This window comes from Cuculus canorus, chromosome 6, assembly GCF_017976375.1.
Source record: "Cuculus canorus isolate bCucCan1 chromosome 6, bCucCan1.pri, whole genome shotgun sequence".
NCBI classification, from domain to species: Eukaryota; Metazoa; Chordata; class Aves; order Cuculiformes; family Cuculidae; genus Cuculus; species Cuculus canorus.
This window is the reverse complement of record NC_071406.1, coordinates 6696121-6714383: the sequence shown is the minus strand read 5'-3', so window position 1 is coordinate 6714383 and position 18263 is coordinate 6696121. Positions and strand designations below refer to the sequence as shown.

The window sequence follows — 18263 nt, the reverse complement described above, 5'->3', positions numbered from 1 at the left end:
AATGGTCCAAAAGGGGCAACACCTGATCACCTCCTATGACAAAGTGACCCGCCTACTAGATGAGGGAAAGGCTGTGGATGTAGTCTTTTTGGACTTCAGTAAAAGCCTTTGACACAGCAGGAAACTGCCTGCCTCTGGCCTGGACAGGCACGCAATCCCCTGGGTTGAAAACTGGCCGGGCCCAGAGGATGGTGGTAAGTGGAGTTAACTCCAGCTGGAGGCCAGTTACAAGTGGGGTTCCTCAGGGGTCAGTGGTGGTTCCACCCCTGTTCAATGTCTTTATCAATGACCTGGATGAGGGGATCGAATGCACCCTAAGTAAGTTTGTGGTTGACCCTAATATGGGTGGAAGTGCTGATCTGCTTGAGGGTAGGGAGGGTCTTCAAAGGGATCTGAACAGGCTGGATTGGTGGGATGAGACCAATGGCATGAGGTTTAACAAGGCCAAGTGCAGAGTACTGCACTTGGGGCATAACCACCCTGTGCAGTGCTACAGACTAGGAGAAGTCTGGCTAGAAAGCTGCACAGAGGAGAAGGACCTGGAGGTAATGGTTGACAACTGATGGAACATGAGCCAGCAGTGTGCCCAGGTGGCCAAGAAGGCCAATGGCATCTTGGCTTGGATCAGAAATGATGTGACCAGCAGGTCCAGGGAGGTTATCCTCCCTCTGTACTCGGCACTGGTGAGACCGCACCTTGAGTACTGTGTTCAGTTCTGGGCCCCTCACCACAAGAAGGATGTTGAGGCTCTGGAGTGTGTCCAGAGAAGAGCAACGAAGCTGGTGAGGGGGCTGGAGAACAAGTCTTATGAGGAGCGGCTGAGAGAGCTGTGGTTGTGTAGCCTGGAGAAGAGGAGGCTGAGGGGAAACCTTATTGCTCTCTACAACTACGTTAAAGGAAGTTGTAGAGAGGAGGGAGCTGGGCTCTTCTCCCAAGTGACAGGGGACAGGACAAGGGGGAATGGCCTCAAGCTCCGCCAGGGGAGGTTCAGGCTGGACATAAGAAAAAAATTTTCACAGAAAAAGTCATTGTGCACTGGCAGAGGCTGCCCAGGGAGGGGGTAGAGTCACCATCCCTAGAGGTGTTTAAAAGACGGGTGGATGAGATACTCAGGGGCATGGTTTAGTGGTTGATAGGAATGGTTAGACTCAATGATCCTGGAGGTCTTTTCCAACCTAGTGATTCTGTGATTCTGTAACATGGCAGAGAAAAGTCTGAATGCTTGGTATCACATTGCTTTGGGAAAACCAAGGAAGATAGACTTCTATATGTGTTCAGTTCAAGGGAGCTAATTCCCATCAAAAATATGCATTCTTATCATTAAAATTGTTTAAAATGCCAGTTGTTATAAATAGCTATGCTATAAAGAAGTCTGACTGTGTGTATTACTGAGCCCAGTAAGGATAACCTTATCTTACAATATCCTAGTTTGTTTTCTGTATTTTAGAGCTGCTATTACACACACCTAAGCTGGGGACCACCAATGTCTTCCCTCTGTACCTAAGCTGATTATCTTTCAGTCTCCTGTAATTCTTCCTCATGGAATAGGGTATTTTGCCCACTGTGGCATCTAACCTCATTTGCAGGAGGTCTTAACAGTGCAGCCATTGAAATAGTGTCAGTTGTTGATGTTTCCTCTGCCCCAGTGTCCGTTTCAGCATTTTCTCTGCCCTCTTCCTCCCCGCTGGTCATGTGTCTTGTTCATGCCAGGAGTGCAAAAAACTTGAAGACAGTAATTTCGGGAAACATCAAAGTGCCTTTTCTAGTGAGCTCATAGAAGAACTGAGGACCATTTCTCTCAGGTTGGCCGTATGGATGACGTAGTTCCTCATGCTCTTTTGTACGCACCAATAGCTTTGAGTTGCTGCTGCTTTTCCACCTGGTCCAGGGAGCTGCAATGACAGTGCTGGGTGGTTCTAGTGGCTTCCTGCACTGAGGAGACAGTGCTTCTAAGTACGCTTTCCCATATTTGGGTGGAAGTCTCACGTATCAACAGTGTGGAAATCGCTGATATCTTCAGTGTGTTGTGTATATCTATGAAGTTCCTGCCCGAAGTGTGATAGTGTTTTTTCCTTAGTTGCTTTTTTTTTCGGTCTGCAGTGTTCAGGTGCAGCTGCAATCATTTTCTTTTGATGAGTGAGGAAGGGAAATTCTCTTTGCTTTTGCGTGGGCAGCCTTGACTTGGAGATGCTCATAGAGGGCTGGCAAGATGGCAGCACATAGCAGCTGTCCGGTCGCATTCCTTGCGTTTAACAGCAAGGTGTCCTGCTCCAGAGCCCTCCATCTAACACACAGGGAAGCTAGGCAGGAGCACAGAGTCATACATTTTGTGGTTTGGATTTTTTTATTTTGAATAACCATCACAACAATGAACCTGATTTCATTTCATTGGTGTCCAGTGTTTGCCAGAGTTAGAAAGTCAGGCATTGTCCTTGAGAAACATCATTCATAGTGTTTAAAAGGGAAAACATATTACCTCAGGCTTCTGATTTCCTCCAAATTGTAATGTCTTTCGGTTTCATTAAGAAAAATGTTTCCATGTCTAAATATACAGAAGCACAAATACCAATGTTACTCAGCTGACTGTTTTTTTCATCTCTGTGTTGCACTAGAGGGAATTTGTTTGGCACATTTCCTTGTTGATATTTTTTGTTGATATAATAGAAGATAGCAGAGGGCAGCTGGATTATTCCATTATACCATCTGAAAAAAAATATTTGTCAAAACTATTATTTATTTATGCCAAATGTGGTGGGTTTTTTTGGTGATCTCTACCCAGGGTATATTTCTCTGTACCCATCTGAAACAATGTGCTGTATGCTGGTCCTTCACAGTCTAGCCTTGTCAACATTTGGCAATTAAAAATGTTATTTGCAAACTGCCTGATGTTTACACGATAAACACTGAGAGGAATTTAATGCCCTGCTTAAGTATTTTAAAATGTAACTTTGAGTCAGCAATTACTTTGCTTGCTCAAAGTTGTTTTATCAGTCCAAATGAAAAAGTAATGCAATGTGAATTGTTTCCCAATTCAACATGCGTGGGCAGGGAGGATTGGTGTGCGTACAGTCTGGCAGTTCAGCAGGCCAAAAGCAACCGTAGAAATGTATGTACCTGCACCCTACACGTGGGAGTGCAGCTGCACTGTGTGAGAGGCTTTGATACAAAGCAGATGGAGCTTGACCCTAACACCTGCATTGTTCACTGAAGGAAAATATTTCCAGAAGTGACTTTGTAAAATAGGCTGAAAATAACCATGGGAGCATTGTCTGATGTTCATATGTAGAGCAAAGAATGGCATTGGCAACTGTCCGTTGATAGGTACAAAAGCATTAGCCTTTTGAACATTGCTTCTTTTCCAGCTATTCTGATCTATTGCACGTGTCTCATATAATCAGAAGCTGTTACAGGACTTGCCAAACCGCAAAGAAAGAAATGAAGTAGAGCCCAGCAAGGCTCCATGTATTTCCTACTGCAAAATAAGTTTAGCATTGCCTCTCCTTGCACCTCTGTCCTGCCTTAGCCATATTTTCCTTTTGTTGTACTTTGTCAAATATTTGCAAAACACAGTCTCTTCCTCTAGTAATTTCCTTTGTATTTTCCTTACCTTTACCCCTTTCTGTGTCGTTGCCAGTACTCCTTGTTACCACATTTCTCATTATTTTCTTGCTTTCACTGAAATGCATTTCTGTATAGCGAATATTTGTCTTTCTTTGCTCACACGCAGTCACAGTAGTTCTGTTTTCTTTCTTTCCACCTTCCCGTCAATCAAGTCATAGTCACTCTTAATGATTTCCATACATACATGCATATACTTCTCCATGTGCCAGGTACCGCACGCTGGCCTGCAGAAGGAACAGGAATGCATTGCTAAGCAAGGGATGTTAGTAATAAAACCCAGCAGGAACAGTTGGCTAAGAAGCAAACCAAAGACCTAGAAGCCTCTATCCAGAGGCAGGAGAGTCCAACTTGCGTTTCCAAGTATGCCTCTATTTTACCTGCACCAGAGTTACAGTTGAGAAATGGCAGGAGTCATTGATGAACAGATACCGCCAAGAGAGTTTTTGCTTAATTTAAGTAATTACTTGTTTTGTTTTCCTCCTCCATCCTGCATGGTGTTGGCAACATCATGACCTAGCTAAAAAGTTTATCCTCTCTGCTCAATTCAAGCCCCTGTCTTGGTTACAATTTAGTAGCTAGAGCTAATGCACTAAAGAAAATCTTGTCTTCCTTGTGGGATTTTCATTTATGGGATGATACATGAACTGGCTGAACTCCAGTGTGCCTCTGATCTATAATATGAACTATAATATGATCTATAATATGAACACAGACATGGTACTTCCCTTCAACTTTGATGTACAATTGATAGTTTGAGTATGTAGTATGGATTGATAAATGTGGTGTCCTCTTAATGATTAATATGTGATTTAAAAGTCTTCTGTGAATTTTCTCATTTGGAGATCCTAAAGCCAGTCGAAGACCATGATGATGATGGTGGTCTGTTTTGACCTCTCATGTAGCATAAGGTATTTGACTTCACAGTCAAATCCCTGCCTACCTGTGGAGTGTAGCTTGTTTGTAGAAGGGCACACCACCTTGGCACATACTTTGGCTGAAGGAAGTTACTTCGGATAAGCTGATCCAGTAATTAATTTCCTTCATCCTTAGAAGTTCACTCTTTCTCATAACTTGAATATGAATTTGTCTAACTACAGATATATGGAAACATATATCTTTACATGCTAGCTTAAAAAGAGTTCTTGTAAGGGAAAACTTCTCGATATGTTCCGTAAAATGGTTGAGTCTCCTCTTCCCCACCTCTCACCTGAAGAAAAGAGATAGGTTTCTTTATTTTCTTACTCTCAGGCAAGTTTTGCAGACCCTGAATTATTTTTCTGGGTTTCCTTCAACCGCTCTGTCATTATCAATGTTACCTCTACAATGAGGAGCTAGGACTGTAGGCAGTGTTATAATATTGCTGTTATTATTTAATATAATGGTGATTCCACCACACTATTCCTTCATGATGTAGAAGAGAGTCCCTGGTTTCCAAAACACAGTATGACAGTCTGTGATTTATTCAAGGCAGCAGTGAATTAGCCAACACGGAGCTCAGTGGTGCTGCAGGTAGATGGTTTCAAGCTGCTGGAAGATCTTTTTAAAACACTCTCAGGTGTCTTTCTGATACTCTGCATCTGGTATGATACAACAGAGTTATTTCTTTGTATGACTCAGTATTACTATTTTATCTGACAATGATACCATGCTTCATTGACAGACCTACCATCATATCTATCGTCACTAATGATACTGGTGTTTTAAATGTTTCCTTGTAAATCAACACTGAAAATGCCACCACTCACCTTTCGAAATTTGATTCTGGTCTTATTAATCTTACTGTGGTCTGTTGGCTCTCAGTTGGTTCAAACCCTTCAAATTTCTCATCAAGTTGGGTGCACGCATCTGGATGTGCTTTCTGAACTGAATCTGTGCCATAGCTGAAGTGGTACTTCGGTGTTTTACAAACCCTACATTTATCTTTACTTTTCATGACCTTATTGAATCACATTCTCTTTGTGGTTCTCCTCAATTACTGGATCCTGTGCAGTGGTGCCATTAAGGGTTCGGTTGTCTCCCAGTCTGTGTTCATGCTGTTGATTGGTCGCTCTCATCACTGTAGTTCTCTACTTCTCTTTCAACCCATTTTTTTCGGCTCATTTCTCCAATTCATAAAGCTCAGTTTCAGTACTCTTCCTGTCCTTCCTGTCCCTTTTGCCTTAGAAGCATCTGTAGAGTTGGTAAGAATTATTTTCAATCAGCCAGTCCCAAATTAAAACGAGAAAAACAAGTGGATGCAGAACATAAAGATCTAAAGAGCCATGTGTGAGGTTTCTTGCCTGTTTTATGCTATTAGCTGTTCAGAATATGATTTTCTGACATCGTACTCACCAAGCAGTAGATTCATCCAGATCATATTTCTTTAGCCTGAGAGGTAGTGTGAGTGGCTTACTGAAGTCAAGTAATACCTAAGACTTCATCCTTATCCACAGCATCTGTTATGCTGTTACCAGAGAACATCAGAATGTTTTTGCACAGTTTGTTCTTGACAAACCCATGCTACCTGCCACTCATGTCCTTGTTATTTTCTGCTGCTTATAGATAATGTCTGTAGGAAAATATTTTTCCAAGAATAAGAGTTTATCTGACTGCTATGCAGTTTATTGGTGTTTTTTTTTCCCCCTTCCCTCCTCCAGCTCTCTCACATTACATCTGAAGGATGCTGGATAATCTTGTCTCCATCATTCCTAAGAAATACCATTGACCCAGAAGTTATTTCAAACGTCTCAAGTTTGCTGTCCTTGTTGGCCAAACTTTCTGAGCCAGTGGCCATCATAAAAAGTTGGTCTCATCCTTGTTTCCCTTCACCCCATTGGTGTTCTTTTTTTTCCTACCATTCCCTATTATAAACTGACTATTTTTAGTGTTGGTCTCTCTCTCCAATGTTCCTGCAATGTTTAATGGTGTTTCCCTTCTCTTTATTTCTCTGACTCTTCAGTTCCTTTCAAATCTGCCATTCCAGCTTCAGTTTCTTGTTTTGCCTTTTAATTTTCCTTTCTTTCTAATCTACTGTGGTCTGTCTGAGTAAATACTTTGGTTTAGACCGTTTACATGATCTTTAAATTACTGTGTCCTCTAATTTATACCACATGCTATTTGCTCTGTTGCATTATTTAATTCTCTAAAAGGTTTCAGGTGGAGTGGTTTGTCGGCGGGACACACTACAAAGCACAGCTGTATGGTGTAGTTTCCTTATGCATTTACCTTCTATTTTCTCTTCTCACTTACTGTTTTGGGAAACAGACTTTTCACTCCATTATTTTCAGAATCATGGATGCGTGAAGGTGGTGCTCTGGGGAATGGCAGAGGTGCGAGGACTGCTGAATCACTTGTGCCCTGACATACCCTTCCTGAGCACTTCAACAATAGAAGCAGGATTTGATGCAATGATGGTGGTTATTATGGGTTGTGTTAGCCACTGCTGCGTGAGCAAATAAAGAGTTCTGCTTTCTGGTAGAGTTCCAATAGTCAGACACTCATAAACTCCTTAAAAAACAAGATACAAACTAAATATATGCGCTAGATAGCAATGTGTATGGAACACGGGCAAGTAGAGTTATGCAGTCATTCCTGGTCAAGTTTATTCCAAAAACATCTGTTTGTTTTGGTTTTTTTATATGTAACTTCTCATTAACCAGCAATATGTGTAGGCACTATTGATGCACATCTTAAATAGGTGCAGCAGCAAAAAATCATCACAATCAATACTTCTTTTCTCCCTAAATTTAAGTGATGTACTTACAAATGTTCAGGTATTCCCTGTTTCCCTGCATGACCCAAACAGCGGAAGTCAGAAGACTTCCCATTGATGCACGTGAATTTGTACAGGTCCATGTGAAGTATTTAACCTCAAAATATGGGTCAATGATAGAAATGTAGGAATCTGAAAATATATGTCTATTCCCTGCGCTGATAGAAAGGAATGGAAATGCAGATGAAATATATCCAGAACTGCAGAGACATCAGCTACCCCACAAGGAAGTGGCTCACAGCACTTCCCTCTTATCTTCTGGCTCAGGGCATGGTATACGTGCACTCTGGTGTTTGAAGTAGGTTGGGTGGAATTTAACTTTTGGCTCAAGGGATCCGTTAGGTTATTAAATATGGATGTCCTTACTGGGGAGTGGTAGCAAATAGAGACATGATTTCTTTTTGCAGCACATCACTTTTCTTGAGTGTATGCAATTGGGAAAGAAAACTCAGGTCTTCTGTGCCTAAACCTTTCTGTCGAGACCCGCCTGTAAGAAATATCAACAAAAACTGTCAGATCATAATGACTGCAGGTTTCCTAAGCGCGGTGGGATTGAGACTGCCTTCAAATCTGTGAATTCAGCTGCCTTGTCACAGGGCTGACCTCTCAGCAGCACTGCTAGGAGGTCTGCATTACCTGTAATTATACAGAGAAAATTGCTCAAGTTAATGCAGTGTCTAAACGTAGCACTAACATCTGCTTGTCTTGGCAGTAAGACAGCTACCGTAACTATGCGGTGCAACAGGCTGTCAAATATCCTGGCTTCTGCAATAACTTGCTCTTCTAAGGAATATTTTTCAGCTCTAGTTACTAATCAGGCTGTGAGTGATCTTTCTGAGCTGTGAAGCTGTGGGATCTATCGGCTATCCATCAGCATCTGTCCTGTTCTCCCTACAAGCATCCTTTTCTATCCAGATGCTGCTGAGGAGGAATCAGACCTGCTGCTGAGCTGATTGGGAGGAGACTGTCAGTCTCATCCTAAAGAAAGAATCAGCTTACGAGTTGGTTTACATTTCTGTTCCTGCTTTTTCAGGAACCTGCAATTGGTCTGTGTCTTGCTGTGACTGCGGAGAGCCCCTGAAGCAGTTTGCGGTTCTCTCTGCTTCAAGCCTTTGGTGTAGTCTCATGGACGTGTGTTTCAGAAAACATTAACTTTCAACTGCCTGACACTTCCCAATCTCTTCAATTTCTTGTCTATAGCACTATCAATCAAATTGTTCTTGTCAGCTAACTGGTTTTAAATCTTGTGTGGAAAAATTATCAGTCCAAGATTGCACTCTATAAGGACAAACGTGTGACTACTCTGCCACGCTAATTCATTCTTGCTTAAGACATGAAAATAAACCGACAGAATATCAGTTTGAAGTTTTTGCACCTTGAAATGATTTAAAATCTCTTAAAAAAAAAGGACTAGGGCTGAAACTTTGTCTCTGAGGCATCATTTATAACTTAGCAGTTGCTCTGATGGACTTTTCTATAAATTGCCTATTGTACAGATGCCTACAAAGAAAGTGCTTCTCTGGGACTGTTTGTGTTTAGTACTGGCGTTTATTTCATTTCATGTGACAGATGACTTGGCTTCTGGATCTAGTAATCACTCGCTCACATCCCACCAGGGCAGGTTTTTGACCTACTGACACGCTGTGATTTGGTTTGGGAATGCAGCTGGCTGGGCAAAGGAGCACGGCAGTCACAGGCTCACTCAGGAGCGCCGTGTTCCCCAAGCCCAAATGATTCCTGAGGCACATCTGCATGGGCTTTGTTTGGCGTTTCAGTCAGATGAGAGGAGCGGGAGCAGCAGGCTTTTAGTGAAAGCTGATATTTATGTTGTCCAGGCTGTTTCAGTGAGGCTGCCTGCAGGCTGCAGGGTGATTTGATACAGATTTCACTAGTGCAGCTCCTGCACCGCCGGTGGATCCCTGGAGCTGCTGGTATCAACCACTTCTGCACAGGCCTCCTTGTCTGGATGTGTATGCCCTGTATGCCCACCTTATTGAATTTTTATCATTTAGTTATTTTTGCTGTAATGGAATCTGCTTTGAGTTATTGACGGTGTTCATGGAGATCAGGTCCCACCTGGTGAAGGGCAGATGGCCGCATGCTGCCTGGCACGCATTCTCTGTGTCATAAAGTCATAGAATCTCCAGGTTGGAAAGGAGCCACTGGATCATCGTGTCCAACCATTCCTAACAGTCCCTTAAACCATGTCCCTAAGCACTTTATCAACCCATTTCTTAAACACCTCCAGGGAAGGCGACTCAACCACCTCCCTGGGCAGCCTCTGACAGGGCCCGATGACTCTTTCCGTGAAGAATTTTTTTCTGATATCCAACCTGACCCTCCCCTGGCGGAGCTTCAGGCCATTCCCCCTTGTCCTGTCCCCTGTCACTTGGGAGAAGAGCCCAGTTCCCTCCTCTCCACAACCTCCTTTCAGGTAGTTGTAGACAGTAATAAGGTCTCATGTCATCTGCGGGCTTCACTAAAGACAGTGCCATACAATTAAGATTTAAATGTCTGGAAGCCTTTCATACATGCCGTGATTGATATTCTGTAATTGTGAAGTTTCTCACCAGATTTCAGTTTAAGCTTCATGGATTTTTTTAGTTTTTTATTATCCTAAGGTTTTGATTGCGTGAGACACGGATGAAATCCAGAGAACTGCTGGATGAAGCTGAATGAACTCTGCTTTATTCTTCAGCATAGTCATGCTTTTCATTCACTCACAAATAAATGCCTGATTTCTGCTTAAGGGATTTTTTTTTTTCCCTGAAATGGAAGAGTTGAAAGCAACCTTACATTGTAGCCATTTTAGTTTAAGCAGATTTTCAGCTTTCTTCTCAATATTATCATACAACAGCTAAACTAATGAATATGTAATTTTCTTTCCTTTCTGCTTGTCATGCCCTGCTAACATGGACATCTACAAAGGCTCAGGTTGGTGTTGCAATCTGTCTTCATCTCATCTTATTGTTCTCATTTAGTAAAAAGGGGCTTCGATGTTGTTCTTCGTCAGTCAGCTTTTTTTCCTTTTTCTCTCTTTAAAACTGGATCCACTATTTCTACTGCATAACAGATCCATCCAGAGTGGTGCCACATCTGTTTGTTAACCCTGAAACTATCCTTCAGCTGCAGCAAAATGTGCTGTTTCAAAAACATGGGACATTGATTTATTTATATCTACTTAAATTTGCTATGCTTGCCTAGCTTTGTGACAGGGAGACAGCAGAAGCTACAGCACCAACAGCTTCTAGAATCAGCAAAAATGCACTGAAACTCTCACTAATGAGTTTCTGCCTTGCTTTAGACCCCCATATTTGACAACAGACTAAAATGGCATTTCTTAATCTCTCGTCTAGATTCAATATTTTCTTGATAGTGAAGAAACATAATTAAAAAGTAAAATAAAGAGCAGAGCCCCAGGAACTGGCCATTTGTGACTGTATTCACATAGTCCCCATTCACACTTCAACATCTCTATTTTTTGCATAACTCTGAGATTAAATTGTCTTGCCTGAGTACCTCAGGTAGAAATAAGTGCTCAATATCTGCACGATATCTGCAAGGTTATACTGCATGCTCTCTTCTGCTCCTCAAGAGCTGTAGTGACAGTAAAACCTTGAGTGAAACCAGAGAGGCAAGTTCGGGGCTGGGAGCTGCTTCTTCTCCCTTATTTTTCTCATGTTGAATGACGTCAACTTCTTCTTTTAATCTCCAGGAAGGCACACATGTGCTATTACTATAGTACAACCTGGTGGTTTTTATGCCTGCACCAATCTTACAGAAAATAAAAGCACTTACCTCTGGTAAATACGAATAAATAAACCTTGCTGAGCAACATGTTAGTTCTATAAGTGTGAACTGTAATGACCAGGGTACAGCACAGCTCACTTCAATTTACTTTTTTAAACAAGGCGTTTTCCATTCATTGCACTTAAGAACTTGAAATTCAGCAGTGTCTAACTGCACATATTTAATCATCCAAGAAAATAAGAGATTTACTAGGAGAATTTTTTAAAGTCCGGCAGAAGCCTGGATACAGTAAATGCATCTAAAGGCGATGAAGGGAGAATGTGAAGCATCCAGATGCCTTTAGAGAGAGAATACTCTGCTGCTTTCCTAATTTCTCGCCTTTTTCCTCATTTTACAGTCAGAATTGTACAGTGCTACTTTTTTTGATGGCTTCATCCTGAAGTGTCTTTCTCTGAACTTTTCAATATCTGATTTTAAGTTGAGATGTCATACAGTTAGTGCCAGAAATAGGGCATTTCCTGATTCAGCGCCCTGCTCCCTGAGGGCTCCCTCACTGGCCTCTAATAAAGCACTTAATTCTTCATCTTCAGTTTTCTCATGTGTAAATTAGGATTAAAGTTGAGATGTTTTGAGTATCGGGCTATAAATAGTAGATAATCAAGAGCTGGGGAAACTTCAGAGGGTTGATAATTGTTTTTATCCTTCCTGCTCAGCGAGAATCATTTTTCAGCAGTGGTTTTGAAGGCTGTCACCATGGTTAGTCCCTAAAAGGAATGGTGAAGGGTCCGTTTCTGTAGGAGTTTTCTTACTGCCTACAGGGCAGAGACTGGGAATTGGTACTTCTTTCTGCCTGTGTTACAGTAATTATTGCCCTGGCTCTCAATTCATATTTTGTACTTCGAATAAAATTGATCCCATCCTTTTGCCATCTCTAAGTTTTAGGCATGTCTAGGTTTTCCAGAAACTTGGTTCGATGCCAGTGAATGCTTTCCGTAACCTTAGTGAAGCTCTAATTGATTTTCTTTTCCTGTACCACAAAGAAGGTGAAGAAACCCTAACTCCTTTGATTTAGGTGTAAATGAAAACTAAAAGTGCTGAATTTGCTTTGTGAACATTTGTGCAGGTGTCTGCTAGAGGCATAAAAAATTCAAGAATTCCAATAATTTCAGAAGTCTTATGGCATGCTGATCTATACAAACTTTTGTGCTATAAGTCATTCTTGACCAGTATTCTTTAATTCTGGTGGCTATTTGCAGCATCCAAATACCTAAAGACAAGTATTCGTCACTGAAACAGCTGCTTTGCAAAATCCAAATTGCTTGAAAATTAATTGTATAATCAGTTTCAATACTGGAGAGTGGTTAATGTATTTCTGGCGATTGTGATAAATACATAAACTAGCCTGAAATAAAATCAATTTTGTTTTAAAGAGAACTGTTTAATATTGAAATTTTAATGAGGTCATTTTTGTGATGTAGTGTTTGTTAATGTGCAAGTACTTGTCCTTCAGGTATCCAGATAACTTGGTAAAGCTTTTAAATGCATGCTTAGATCTGCCAAATCAAACGTGCACTTAAGCAATTAACAAAGTAAGAACCCAATTTTGAATTCAGTTTTAAAGCATTAAGGAAAAGAAACTCATTATTAGAAATTACCAATTTTGAATTAAGTGAAAACATTAAAGGAGGTGTGCAGAAAGTGTTAAAAGTGAGCAAATTGCCAGCCAGACTCAGTAGGAGCAGTTTTAATATCTGTGCTTGCATTTCCTTGCCAGCAATTGTCTATGCAAACCAAAGCAAAGCAGCTCTCTTTCCTATATGAGATATTTTCCAGCTTTAGTGTTATTCATGGTGATCTACACAGTTTAAAAGTAGGTTAATTCTTTGGTTCTGGCTGTTGGATGTGTTAGATCTAATGTAACCTTGGTATGTAAGGGCAGCGATGTGAAATGAACTTACGTTAGCAATGAATTTGGCCCATTTTTATTAGAAATTAATAGCACAGAGGTTGTCCTGAGGGTCTCGGGCATCTGCTACAGTGATCAGTTTGGTTGTTCTAATATAATAAGCAGATATTGACTTTAGTTGAGGTGAACACCAAGATTTACTGTCTTGAAAGCTAAAATATCGACTGAAGGAAAACCGGAGTCAATATTTACCTTGAGGGACAATAAATCTTGATGTTCGCTGAAATATGAAGTCACTATGATTTTCAGAAGCGTGGAACCTTGTTCTAGTTTACTCTGCATGTGTTCGTCAGAAAAGCTACCTGAAATATCGGTATGAATTTCTTTTAATGAATCAGTTGAGCAAGTGCACTCATTTTTATGTGTCCTCTGCAAGGTCAGTGTTATTCCTGACCTACATTTAAATAAATGTTATAGAGCATTGTAAATCACACGAATTTGTCTGGTGGTTAGATATTTGGACTTTCAATTCGGATACAAGAATCAAGTTTTAAAAGACAAAATAAATAGATTGACATTTGTATATCTTGTTGAGGTAACTGTCAACTATTAGATACTTTATCAAGGATTCATGGAGTGAATGAGAGCTGGCTTATTTTATTACAGCAAAACTATAGCAGTTTGCCTCTTTAAAAGTAGCTTTTGTCCTCCTTGCCCTTAATTTATTTAGAACTGTACCCATCAACTTGATTTTAGGATTCAGGTGTTAAAGTATTCCAGATTAATTGTGGCTACAAAGAGTGACAGAGTGGTTCTATGAAAGTCAGCAGCAATACTCCCATTGGCTTCAATCAGGTGTCATTTCACTCCTAGGTTCATTGAGCCCAAACCCCAGCATATGAATATGAATAAAGATTGAGGATGGTGGTTAATTTCCTAAAATGCTAAAAGTATTTTGATTGTGTTTATTTTTTGAAATGTTAAAGGCAAGGCACTAAGGGATGGAGCCAGGCTGATCCCTTAGGTGCTGAGCTCGTGTCTGCAGCTTCCAGCACCACTCCAGAGGGGAGCAACCTCTGAGCAGTGTGAAAAAATGTGCCCCTGTGCCTGTTGCATGGCATTCATTGACTTTATGTCCTTCGGGATGTGGAGTGTGGTGATGCAGCTCTGTATGTGTTCCGTGGCTCAGTCTGAAGTTTTTCGTATATGTGTCGTAGTGGCTTTGTATAAGTTTGGTGAAGGGTGAGCATTAAGCAGATTATTGTCAAAAGAACAGTTGTCTTTGTGCTTGGGAAGAGAAGTGGCACAGCTGGACAAGGGACTTCTGTATCTGCAGCATAGGGAGCAGATGGTGAATGTGATGTCGGCCAGGATACCGAGACGGTGTGATTTGAAACTTGGACACTCTCTGCGTTGCAGACAGGAATCCATGGGAGCGCATCCTAGCCCCCCTCCAGGCTCAGACACTTTGGATCCCTGAGTTGTGTGAGGAGTGAGGACACCACATTCCATCCCACCCTCTGCTCAGGGTCAGGACAGGGTGTGCTACCATGGACGCAGGGGGTGAGAAGTGATCCCAGGTTTCCCTGGTTGGTGGGACACAAAGAAGAGCAAGGCTTAGCCAAAATCCTGCCAAAATCCCTTGCAAATGCAAAATCAAGAACATTTTCTGTTCGACCTCCTTAAGAACCACAGCTGTTAGCAGAAGATAGGAATGAAAGGCTTTAAGGTTTGTTGGAGTTTTTTTATCAAATACCAAAAAAGAGGAATTTAAAGTGATTTAAAAACAAATGATAGCAAGCCAGGAGGGAGAAAGGGGAAGAAAACATTGTCCTGTGGAGAGAAGGAACACATGCCACATCACTGTGGTTTTAACTGCAAAAATAGTCACAAATTATATTCACAGCTTCCGACATGCATACCCACAGAGTTACAGTGGTGGAAATCTTGCATCTGTTTATGACTCCCATTTAAAAGGTGTAACAGAGTCTACCAATACACGTTTTAACTTGCTCTGAAGAAATCTGTCCCTTGTAACGTCACGTGGTGATTATTTACACTTTCTGTTGTCTCAGTGGTGCTACTGGAGTGGGCATTGCTCAGCACTTCCACAGGGTAGAGGAGAGGGATTGTTCACAGGTGGTGAACACAGTGGTCTCAGCACAATAACTTTGTAAAATAAGTTGTTTGTAGCAATTATATTTGAGGGTTTTGATGACGAGTGTAACCTGGAATGCTGACTGAATTGGAAGTATCAATTGGGTCAGCAGCAGACTGCCCAAAGAAGGCACAGCCCGATGGAGCTGGAGGGTCTGAACTGGATACTAAGGTACCACAGGGATCGCATGCCCTCCTCCGTGTGATGTCTGCAGAGAAGAGCTGCCAGGGCTTCACGTGTAATTGTACTGGCTTGATATGATTAGGCGGCAGGGTACAAATGCTGTATTATTGTGATCCTGCCTGCTCTTGAACGAGTGCCTCTGAAGTATCACTTCACATCATGTGTTTTTGTGTCACTGTGTACGGGATCTTTGTTTTATCCTCACACATTTCCCCTAATAGATTTGAGTTCACGTGGCATCCCAGTCTTGCCCAAACCCTGCTCATTTTCTTACCCAGAAATCCTACCAGGTAAATGCTGCAGGAGGTTTTGGCCACCAAAATGCAGCTGCGGTACATTTCTGGTGTTAAGCCTCTGCTGCAATCTGCAGGTGGGCTTTGATAGTTCAAAGAGCTCTGAGGTTGAGTAGATCTTAACACAGAGTGATGAGAGGTCACTGAGACAATGAACTGGGATTTCCAAGCTCTTGGTCTGGCCCAAGTGAGCAGCAGAGTCTGCTTGCTGCGGGCGGTGGGATGAGTGCTGAAAGGATGGCAGTGCTTGCCTCTTGACTTGTGGATTTCACAGTAATATCCTCTAACCTTGAAGAAGAGTTATTAATTAGAGCAAGGAAAAGAATCTTAAATCCCTAAAGCCACAGTTTGTGCTGCGCCTGCCTCAGCTGTTCCGTCGTGTTTGTAGGGACTATGGCTTGTCGGGACAAAGGCAGCACCTGTGCCATAACCTTCTGACCTCTCCCAACCTTATCTTTCTCTCCAAAAGTCTAAAGACCAGGAACAAGGCTTCTCTTGCCCCCAGTTCTTAATGAACTTATTGATAAACAAGTTTTACCTCCTTTAACACTGCCCATTGAGACATCTGCCCCCTGGGCTGTGGGTTCCCTCCCCCCCGGCAGTCAGTTCTTGCAAATTTAGGGCTTCATTCTCTCTAGATTTTTGCCTCTGCTCTGTGACGAGGGAGACTGATCATGCCTGAAGCACACGTTTCCCTCTTCAACTAATTGTCTCCTGCAGTCAGCAGTGTGTTTTGTCAGACAACATAGCCAGAGCGTGGTTGTTTCTTTTTCCTTCCTTCCTCCCTGTAGAGCAAGGAAACTAATAAATACTCCCTGTCTCAACATCCATCTCCTGGCTGTCTTTGGGGAATAGGAAGGCTTTGCGGTGCCTAAAGAGGGATTGTTACTCTCCCTGGTGTGCACAGGGAAATGGCTACAGGAGCCGGTAACTCTCTGGAGGTGACAGGCTGGCTGGGGTAGGATGGTGGCTTGGTGACAGGTCCATGTGCTGCTCCATCCCTCCGCCCCTCCAGGCTGCACAGGTCCTGCTCAATGTGTGCTTTCAGTCTTTGCTCTTTTGTACACTAGCTAATGTTATTGAACATGGCTGCGTAGCTAATTAGGGGCACTCAGGCTAGGAAACTTAGGCTCTATATGCACTGTATACCATAAACAGATATCTGTATATCATATCGTTAGGGCAAATGCCACTGCCTCAGCGTGCAGAAATTATTAGCCCATATCGAGTGACTGCAGTGCACTGTGATCTTTCAAAGAGCTTTGTTTAGGCCTGATGAAAGCTAGAAGTACCTCACACTGCCTGCGCACCCCCAAAAGGCTCAGGGCTGACCCCACTCACTTCTGGAAAAAGGTGGTTGTACCAAATGGTATCGTTGTGTGTGTTCCAGCCCAGCTGCAACAGTCCTAATAGATTTTGCACATTCTCTCGTGTTATTTGTGTACAAACTGTGAAAAAGGATTTGTGCTTAATAACAAGTAGGAGAAATCGTACTAATCGTACTACTGCCTTTGCCTTCCTCATTCTCCTTCCTTTCTCCTTCCCCTGCATGAAAGGTGATGCTCTTACTAGTTCATGCTGTGCTTCCCCCCAGCAGTCCTGACTTCTACTGCCCTCTCTCCTTTTTTTCTCCTTCATATGTTTTGCACTTTTTAGCCTATCTTACTCTTTCCTCTCTGCTAAACCTATGCACAACGTTTCTAACGACCCATAGTTAAAATTAGTTTCTGACATTTGCAGCTTCTGAGGGGTTTTCTTTAGCAAGTTTTCTTGTCATTGGGTATGAAGGTAACTTTCTGATGGGGCACCAGTTTTATTTTCTGGCTCGTATCTCAATCTCCCTGCCACCCGCCTCCAAAATGTTGCAAAAGGGTTCTTTATTGTTGTGGCCACGAAGTGCGTAGTCATAATCTCCTATTTTAAAATGAAGCTGTAAATTATTAAATCTGTGGCTAAATTTTTCTGGGGGAGACGGCTGGGAGGAAGGCTACTGATACCGTTATTTTAATGGTGAGAACCGAATGGCTCCGCAGCAGCGAGGCTGAGGAGATTTTGGTGCCTGGAAGAAGAAATTTTAGGTGCTCTCTTTTTTCAGGATAGTGCATTGTGCTTCATACGAAGCAACAGAGAAATCTGAATCTTCAAATCAGCTTCTACACACAAACTGGATTCAAAATAAATAACCTTTATTCATTACTGTAATAGAGCTGTTGATGCATTCATTTGTTCAAACCTAAAAATCTGCTAACATATTGTATCTCAGTGTGCTGCTTAACAACCTGAATATCCAGCACCATTAAAAATATTTATCAAGCTTTTGGCTGTATCTTTCTCTCTACATAGATACCATAGTTCCGGTGAATACATGGTGGTGTTTGATTAGGAGATGCGTTAGAGATAAGACACATGCAGGGAGAAAGGCATTTATCATTTTTGTGTATAAAAATGAAATTTATAGGATACGTGAAATTTCATTCTTTTATGCTAAATGACTTACAAGGACATGTTAGGAGCAAAGGTAAATGAGTGCTGATTTTAAGTTTGTACCTTCTGAAACACGAAAGGATGCAGTACATATAGTCCTGGTGAATGATGTGTGAT

At 41.9% G+C, this 18263-nt stretch overlaps 1 protein-coding gene across 6 annotated transcripts in view; it reads left to right on the top strand.

Moving 5' to 3' along the window:
• THSD7B (thrombospondin type 1 domain containing 7B) overlaps positions 1–18263 on the top strand; it is a 395032-nt gene that overhangs the window by 338339 nt on the left and 38430 nt on the right. The window lies entirely within an intron of this gene.